Raw genomic sequence first — 8,815 nt, forward strand, 5'->3', positions numbered from 1 at the left:
TAAATTTTGGCAGAATTCACCTTAAAACAATCTGAACCTGGCATTTTATTTGTGGGTATATATTAACTTCTTGTTTAATTTTAATTTTTATTTTTATTTTTATTTATTTATTTTTTTTTCAAGTTCCAGAGGGCAAAGTATTTAATTACATTTCACAACAAGAGAAGCACTGTTGTGACTGACCAAATATGAAACACAATTCTCTCCAATTTCTACACAAACCACTATTTTTTAAATTTATTTAATTTGGTGAACAATGAAATCAAGTTTTCCTTTTTTTTAGCATTTATCTAAAATGTAGGAATAACAAAGTAGTTGCAATAAAGTATATGAAATATTTAATAAGAATTTACGAACACATAACCAAAATAAATTGTGAAAAATAAAAAGACTTTCATCTTCAAAACAACCCATTTTTCTAAAATGAAAATAGCTTTCCAATTGGGAAAATAATCTGCAGTTGAAATAAGATTCCCAAGCAGTGCTGAAGTTTTTTGCACTCTGTCTTTGGAATGAGAATGATTACTTAACAGAAAACTTAAATTGAACAGCATATACAAACATATTGCTTTTTTAGTTGAGGAGGCAATTATCTAGTGATCTGTCAAAGCAAATTTGTATTCGTGAATTACCAAAAGACCCACAACACAGGGTATATATTAACTTCTTGTTTAATTTTTAAAAACAGTTTAAGGACTCACCTTTTCTATGCTTTGCTTTAGTGAAGTTATTTTTTCCCTGGAATTTTTGACCTAAGTTTTCAAATATATTCTTATTGTCTTTTGTGCATCTTTGTTGTAACAGTTCATTCATTTTTAAGTATTTTTATTTGTGGTTTTCTTGTTGTTGTTGTTGTTGTTTTTCTTCATCAGTATTGTCTGAGATTTAGAACTTTTATTAGGTCTTTCCTTAGACCAAAATTCAGCTTTGTTGATGTTGACTGAAAGAAAAACAGTACCACCTAGATGTTCAAAATTATGTTTTATTCCACAGACTTACTGAGGACATAAACCTGGGAGACAGCCTCTCAGATAGCTCTGAGGGACTGTTCCCAAGAGGTAATGGAAGGGCCAGTATATGAGTTTTGCAAACAAAACAAAATAAAACAATCCTAGGTAATCGGAGCATTAAGAGGTTACTATTTAAAGAAAAACCAGACATCTCGAGTTAATAAATTTAGCACTTTTCTATGTTTGGGAAGATGCGGGAGTCGGCTCATTGAATCGTTCCATTGATGTGCACCTTAACTATCTAAGGCTGAGCAACTAACACTTCACTTTTCATAAGAAAATGCCCTGTTGTGTTGAAACTTACTGAGACTTGATAAAATGGCCTAAAGTGTGGCCAGTTTTAGTAAATGTTCTAGGTTCAGTGAAAAATCTATAACTGTACATATGTATATATATATATGTTTTATTAAAGTAGAGTTGATTTACAATGTGTTAATTCTTGCTGTACAGCAAAGTAACTCAGTTATACACACATATATATTCTTTTTCATAATGGTTTATTCCAGGAGATTGGATATAGTTCCCTGTTCCATAGAGTAGGACCTTGTTTGTCGATTCTAAATGTAATAGCTTGCATCTACCAAGCCCAAACTCCCAGTCTGTTCCTCCCATTTTTCCCCTAAAATGTATGTTTGTAAGGAATATGTACTAGCTTTGTATACCTGGCTTATAGTGTTTATAATTTTCATTACTTTGAACCTTATTAGTTCTGTTGTTCAGTTTTTGTGTTTACCGGGGATTGTTTTCTTGAGCTATAAATGACTAAGTGTTAAATGGTGGAATTACTTTTTTGCTGTTCTGTTTATTTATTTTTTTGCATGATATCTCTTTAAATATTGCTGTAAGAATCCGCCTACCAATGCAGGAGACGCAGGAGACACAGATTCAATTCCTGGGTGATCTCTGGGTCAGGAAGGTCCCCTGGAGGAGGAAGTGACAACCCATTCCAGTATTCTTGCCTGGGAAATTTCCGTGACAGAGGAGCCTGGAGGGATAGTCCATGGAGTCGCAAAGAGTGGGACACAGCTGAGTGACTGAGGCACACACGCATATTGATATATACAAATTTAGAAAAGTTATATGTTTTTGATTTAAACTTTTCATCAATATGCAAATGTTTCTGTTGAAAGTAAGGTGTGGCCTTAGTCTAACTGCCTAACAAAAGAAAATTAAATTCCCTTAGAGGAAAAACTGCAGCAGACACTCTACAATGTTATATACAGTGTTCAGTATTAAAAATGTATGAGACTAGCTAAGTGACAAAATGATTTAAAAAAAAAAGCAATGTATTTTTTTAAATTAATTATTTTTTTAATTTTTATTTTTACTTTACAGTACTGTATTGGTTTTGCCATACACTGACATGAATCCACCACGGGTGTACATGTGTTCCCAAACATGAACCCCAATCCCACCTCCCTCCCCATAACATCTCTCTGGGTCATCCCCCTGCACCTACATATACACAATGAAGTATTACTCAGCCATTAAAAAGCAATGTATTTAATAGAAATAGACTCATAGGTGAACTAGATTTTGGAAGTATTTTATGTGACCTCTAAAAGAATTATGATTAATATATTTAAGAAAATACATGTCGAAGTGGAGAATTTCACAAGAGAATTAGTTTATCAGCTTTTAGATTTCCCATCTTACAAAGTGTGGGATTAGGAAAATGTATCTGAGAAAAAGACATGCAGAATGTCAGGCTTAATCTCTGTAGTTTCTTAAACTTCACGATTTTGGTCCCTCAAGTCCTCGCTGAGTTGGTAGCATTAAACTCCATTTGTCTTCCTAGCATTGTGAGAATGTTAAAGGGTTAGAATTGCTACTTTCTGAAAGATCTCTAGGTTGACAACAATTATGTGTGTGTGCTGAGTCACATACAACTCTTTGGTGACCCCATGGACTGCAGCCCACCAGGCTCCTCTGTCTGTGGATTTTTCCAGGCAAGAATACTAGAGTGGATTACCATTTCCTCCTCCAGGGAGGAAATTCCCCAACCAAGGAATTGAACTCGTGTCTCTGTCTCTTGCATCTCTTGTGTTGGCAGGTGGATTCTTTACCACTGTGCCACTTAAGAAGCCCCCTGATAGCAATTACATATTGGCAAATATTTCAAGGAGAGACAGGACAGAGAATGTCATGGCCTCATCAAAGTGTTTCTGTCCTGTCTGTTGTGTAGGCTGTTTCAAGTTCTGGATGTCAATGCAGCTCTCTAGCATGTTCAAACAGTTGGTTATCCATTTGCATTACAGTCAACAATTATTCCTGATGGAAGGTTAGTCTTTTACAAACTCCTTTACCGTAGACAAAAGTGGGAATTGTCAGTATTTTCCTTTTAACGTGATAAGTTAATTGATTTTTATTAGTTTTAACTACAAATATATCGAGGTGCAGTGTTATGACTTTTTCAGTCCTTTTTTTTCTCCCTTTAATATCTCTTTTCAGTTTTTTCTCTACCTATTCAAAGTTTAATGTAAGATATATACATTTCTAATAATTTAATGGTTCCCTTGAAAATTTTAACATTCATATTTGATTTAAATGTAGTCTAAAGTTATCTTGTCTGTCTTCTGAAACAAATCAAGAATTTCAAATATTAATATTTTATTTTCATATACCTTCCCTCCTAAGTTAAATACTTTAATTATTTGCTATTTTAGTTTCTCTTATTTATTTAATCCCTCAACATATACATTAGTATTATTTTATGCTTATTATTTCATATTTTCATTTAACATGCTTACCTTTTTTTATCATTCTTGAACATCTCAAATTCTCCTCTGATATAATCTGATATTGGTATTTGTTTCTTGAGACTTTATTTTCTGTAGACTTAAGTGAGAGTATATTGCTGGTAAAGTTTCTAGATTTCTGTTTGTCTAAAACAATGGATTTCAACGTATACACTGTAGAACTCTGGGGAACACAAGATACTTTCAGAGGATTCATAAAACTCTTTTCATAAAAATACTAAGGTCTTATTTGCATTTTCTACTTTATTGACATGAGCACAGGTGTTGAAAAGCAGTGGTGGTTAAAACTTCTGGCTCCTTAGGAATGGTTTGATGAAACAGTAAAAATTACTAATTTGATTACATTTTAACACTTGAAAACATATTTTTTTATTTTTTATTTTTCAAGGAAGAGAAAATGTGCATAAAGCATTTTGCATACTAAAAAGTACATAGGTTGTCTGGGGCGGGCGGGGGGAAGCATTCATCCAGTAGTTTGAAAATGAGATGAATAAACTACTTTTCATGGAACACTTCTTTTTTTAAAAAGAACAACTGTCAGGCAACTGATCATTATTTAAATTTAGGGGACTTGGCAGAAAATTTATCTTCAACAAAGTGTAAACCTGACACTTCAAAGAAAACAGCCAGTGATGTTCTGATAAATGTTTAACAACTAGCCCTCAGGGGACAAAGAAAGTTCCCAATTTGTAGATTAATAGCCAATTTCGGTGGTGTAAATACTCCCAGTGTGGTTGATTTTAAACTACTTACTTGATGTCACTGACACACAACACAGTGTTAAGAATAGATAATTGGGTCTCATAAACCATTGCAAACTAACTATTGCACACTACAGAAAACAGTGCCAGTGATACAATTAGAGATTCTAAGTGGAAATTGGGCTTCCCTGCTGGCTCAGATGGTAGAGAATCTGCCTGCAATGAAGGAGACCCAGGTTCAGTCCCTGGTTTGGGAAGATTCCCTGGAGAAGAATCCACTCCAGTATTCTTGCTTGGAGAATTCCATAGACAGAGGAGCCTGGCAGGCTACAGTCCATGGGATTAGTATCCACCTACATGAGCCTAATAGCTTCCCAATATATAAAGACTTTTCTGGAAAGATTGTTAGAGATATTAACAAATATAATTTTTCTATTGTGTAATGAAATGTGTCAACATTTAGAAGGTCTAAATAACTCACTGATCCAATATTTTCCAAATGACCAATGTATGCTATTAGCACATCTTGCCTGGATAAAAGATTTATTCAAAATTCAAGAGAGACAAATCACTTTAATGTGGCAGAGTAAAGATTATTTTTTGATATGGTTTCAGATTCTATATTACAACTAACCTTTAAGAAACTACCACTTATCAAGCTTTGGTTTGGTATCAAATTACCTTAAAAAGACTATTAAAATGCTTCTCTCTTTTCTAATTATATATTTAAATTTTCTTTGGGCTTTTCTGGTGGCTCAGACTATAAAGAATCTGCCTGCAATGTAGGAGACCTGGGTTCGATCCTTGGTTGGGAAGATCCCCTGGAGGAGGGCATGGCAGCCATTCCAGTAATATTGCCTGTAGAATTCCATGGACAGAGGAGCCTAATGGGCTACAGTCCAGTCCTTCAACCAAATCAATGTGTCACAATAGAAGGAATTTTTGTTTTCAAAATGGAAGGAAAAGTTCCAAGTCCGGAGTGACTATTATTGTTATCATTCAGTTGCTCAGTTGTGTCCAACTCTTTGCGACCCCATGGACTGCAGGACGCCAGGCTTCCCTGTCCTTCACTGTCTCCTGCAGTTTGCTCAAACTCATGTCCTTTTGAGTCGGCGACACCATCCAACCTTCTCATCCTCTGTTGCTCCCTTCTGCTCATTCCCTCAATCTTTCCCACAGTCAGGGTTTTTTGTTTTTTGTTTTTTTCCCAATGAGTCAGCTCTTCACAGCAGGTGGCCAAAGTATTGGAATGATTATAGAGAATAACAAGAGGGTCACAGCTGAATTACTCTCCCTACAGGTGCAGTGTTGTAGATGGCAGCCCACCAGGCTCCCCCATCCCTGGGATTCTCCAGGCAAGAACACTGGAGTGGGTTGCCATTTCCTTCTCCAATGCATGCAAGTGAAAGTGAAAGTGAAGTCACTCAGCAGGGTCTGACCCTTAGCGACCCCATGGACTGCAGCCTACCAGGCTCCACCATCCATGGGATTGTCCAGGCAAGAATACTGGAGTGGGGTGCCATTGCCTTCTCCGGTGCAGTGTTAAGACAGAGCAAACCCTTGATGTTCCCAATGGTCTCGATGCAGGGGAAGGTCTTTAGTTTTGGAGGTGAGCAAAGCAAAGTGCCTTAAAGGCAGCCAGTGCAGCCCTTCACTCTGTCTCAAATGGTTGCATTCAAACCTTTTAGGACACTTTGAGGATCATTCTTCTAAGAACAGCTCTCATTTAATTAAATTCATTTTTTAACTGATAAATACTTCTTATTTAATTTACATGTTTCCTGGACTTGTTTGGCTTTATTAGAATAGCCTGTATTTGATTTTAAGTTCCCAGAAGGAAGAAACTAGATTTGTTTAGTTCTTTTTGAAATGGCCAAGCATAGACCACAGCCAAATTTGTACATAATAAACAACTGATGGTTAATTAATTTTCTCTTCTCTAGAGCCTGGTTTATGGCACAAAGTAGATACTCTATCTTTCTTACTAATCTAATAAAAGTTTACCCTTGTCTGTAATACCCAGAAATTTATAGTAATGAAGAAAATAGTGCAGAAACAAATATAACTACCTGAAATTCCCACTAAGACAATGGGTAGAGTTGCAAAAGTTTGATTCTATGTCAGTTGTTCAGGAGTTACAAGACATTTTTCTTTGGGAGAAAATATCCTACAGAATATTTATGTATCTTGGTGAGGTCAAGTCTAAATATATCTGAAATATATTATTGTATAAATACAATAATAATGTAGTGTTTCTGAGGGAACCATATATTCAGAGCTGTCTGTCAAACAAACAGCCCGTGCCAGTAGACAAGCAGTTGATCTTTTCCATTAATATGCTGCCTTCTGGGTAGTAAAAACAGAGACTCTCTGAGATCTAAGCCATGGAAAATGTTCTGATATAGGAACTGGAGCTAGATAGGAAATTGGGACAAGATTACAGAGAAGAGATAGTGACTCTGATGAGGAGGAGATAGGGGCTTCCCAGGTGTCACTAGTGGTAAAAGAAAAAAAAACACTGCCTGCCAATGCAGGAGACTCAGAAGACACAGGTTCAATCCCTGGGTCAGGAAGATCCCCTGGAGGAGTACATGGCAACCCACTCCAGCATTCTGGCCTGGAGAATTCAATGGACAGAGGAGTCTGGTAGGTTGCAGTCCATGGGGTCTCAAAGAGTTGGATGCAACTAAGCATAGCACAGCAAGGAGGAGCCTGAGGAAAGAGGTGTGGACAGAAATTCTGGAAGTAGACAAATGAGCATGGATTTGAGTTTTCTACTAGGATAATGTTGAAGGGAACACTGAGTTCCAGGTTGGTCAGTCTCCGTGGTGACCACCTTTTATTTTCCTGCTATGTGGGCCCCACATTTTCTCTCCTTGATCTCTGGATCCTAAACACTAGCATTCATCATGGACATGTGCCTTAATATATTTGAGGTACTGCTCAGGGAATCAGGTCAAAGCAGAAAATGTCATGTTGTTCAATTTCTAATGGACCCTCATATTGACTCATCAGCACTAAATTTAGAGTTCAGCACTTAAGTATTTAGAAAATTATTCAAGGTAGAAAATTAACCATTATAATATTTTGTTTCCAGTTAACAAAGAGTGAGCCTGGCAGGCTACAGTCCATGGGATCACAAAGAGTCAGATACGAATGAGCAACTGAGCACACATATATTCATATATAAGTCTGTGCTTTGAGCTTTGTTCTATCAGTTCCTCTTATCCTCAATATTTTCATGGCCACAACAATACAACCTGGGCATCAGGGGAAAAAAAAAAAAAGATTGAGAACACAAGATTAATTGTAGAGAAACAGTTGAATATGATTTTTGTATATCCACTTTGGTGATTTTCCTTTGAAATAACAAGTTTTAGTGAATGCTTTCAAGAGACTAATACCCTGGAGTTGCCTGTTCTGCTAACACTAGTGGCTTTTGGTAGGAATTACCAAAATCCATGACATACTTAAAATGAAAGTTATTTTTTTCCTTCTACTGGACAAAAGAAATCAAAACAGATGGGGTAAAATAGATAATGATATAGGGAAATCCTGAGAAACTCAAAGGCTAACATTCATTACATCAAGTGTTGTTTATAGGAGGGAATCAACTTGATCCCGCAATACAATCTCATTTCCCACTAAACAAACAACCAAAGAAAAACAAAAAGCCCATATATTGTATGGTGATGGTTTATTTGCTAAGTTGATCTGACTCTTGTGACTCAATGGCCTGTAGACTGCCAGGCGCCTCTGTCCGTGGGATTTCCCAGGTAAGTATACTGGCGTGGGTTGCCATTTTCTTCTCCAGGGGATCTTCTTGACCCAGGGATCAAATTCAGGTCTCCTGAATTGCAGGCAGATTCTTTACAGACTGAGCTATTGTTTACTAAAGTTTATTTTTCATCACCATGCAGATAGAAGTAGGTTCCTAACAGCAATGAGCTAGGAGTAGAGAAAATGAATCACACAATATACGTCTTTTGCTCTGTTTAGTCTTAAGGCCTATACTTTTTCATTGTAAATAAAGATAGCAACATTCTGTGTTTTCATGCTCATTAATCAGCCAGTAATTTCATTGATTCTTCCTGTTAAACAACTCTATTCAGAAAAGTACCAAGATAGCAGATTCCCTACTTACAGAACAACCACACATGTAGCAGTGAAGATTTATCAAAAAGCACACAATCTGTTCTTTTCTGCCTCCATCCTTTTGACAGAGTATTTTAGCAACACTGCTGAGTACATTGGTGCTTTAGAATAGGAAGATAAGAATTGTATTATTTTTCTTTGGTAAGATGAAATATTATAATAATAAACAGTTAAATTAGTGAAAATTTAT

Source organism: Budorcas taxicolor, chromosome 4, assembly GCF_023091745.1.
Source record: "Budorcas taxicolor isolate Tak-1 chromosome 4, Takin1.1, whole genome shotgun sequence".
NCBI lineage: Eukaryota > Metazoa > Chordata > Mammalia > Artiodactyla > Bovidae > Budorcas > Budorcas taxicolor.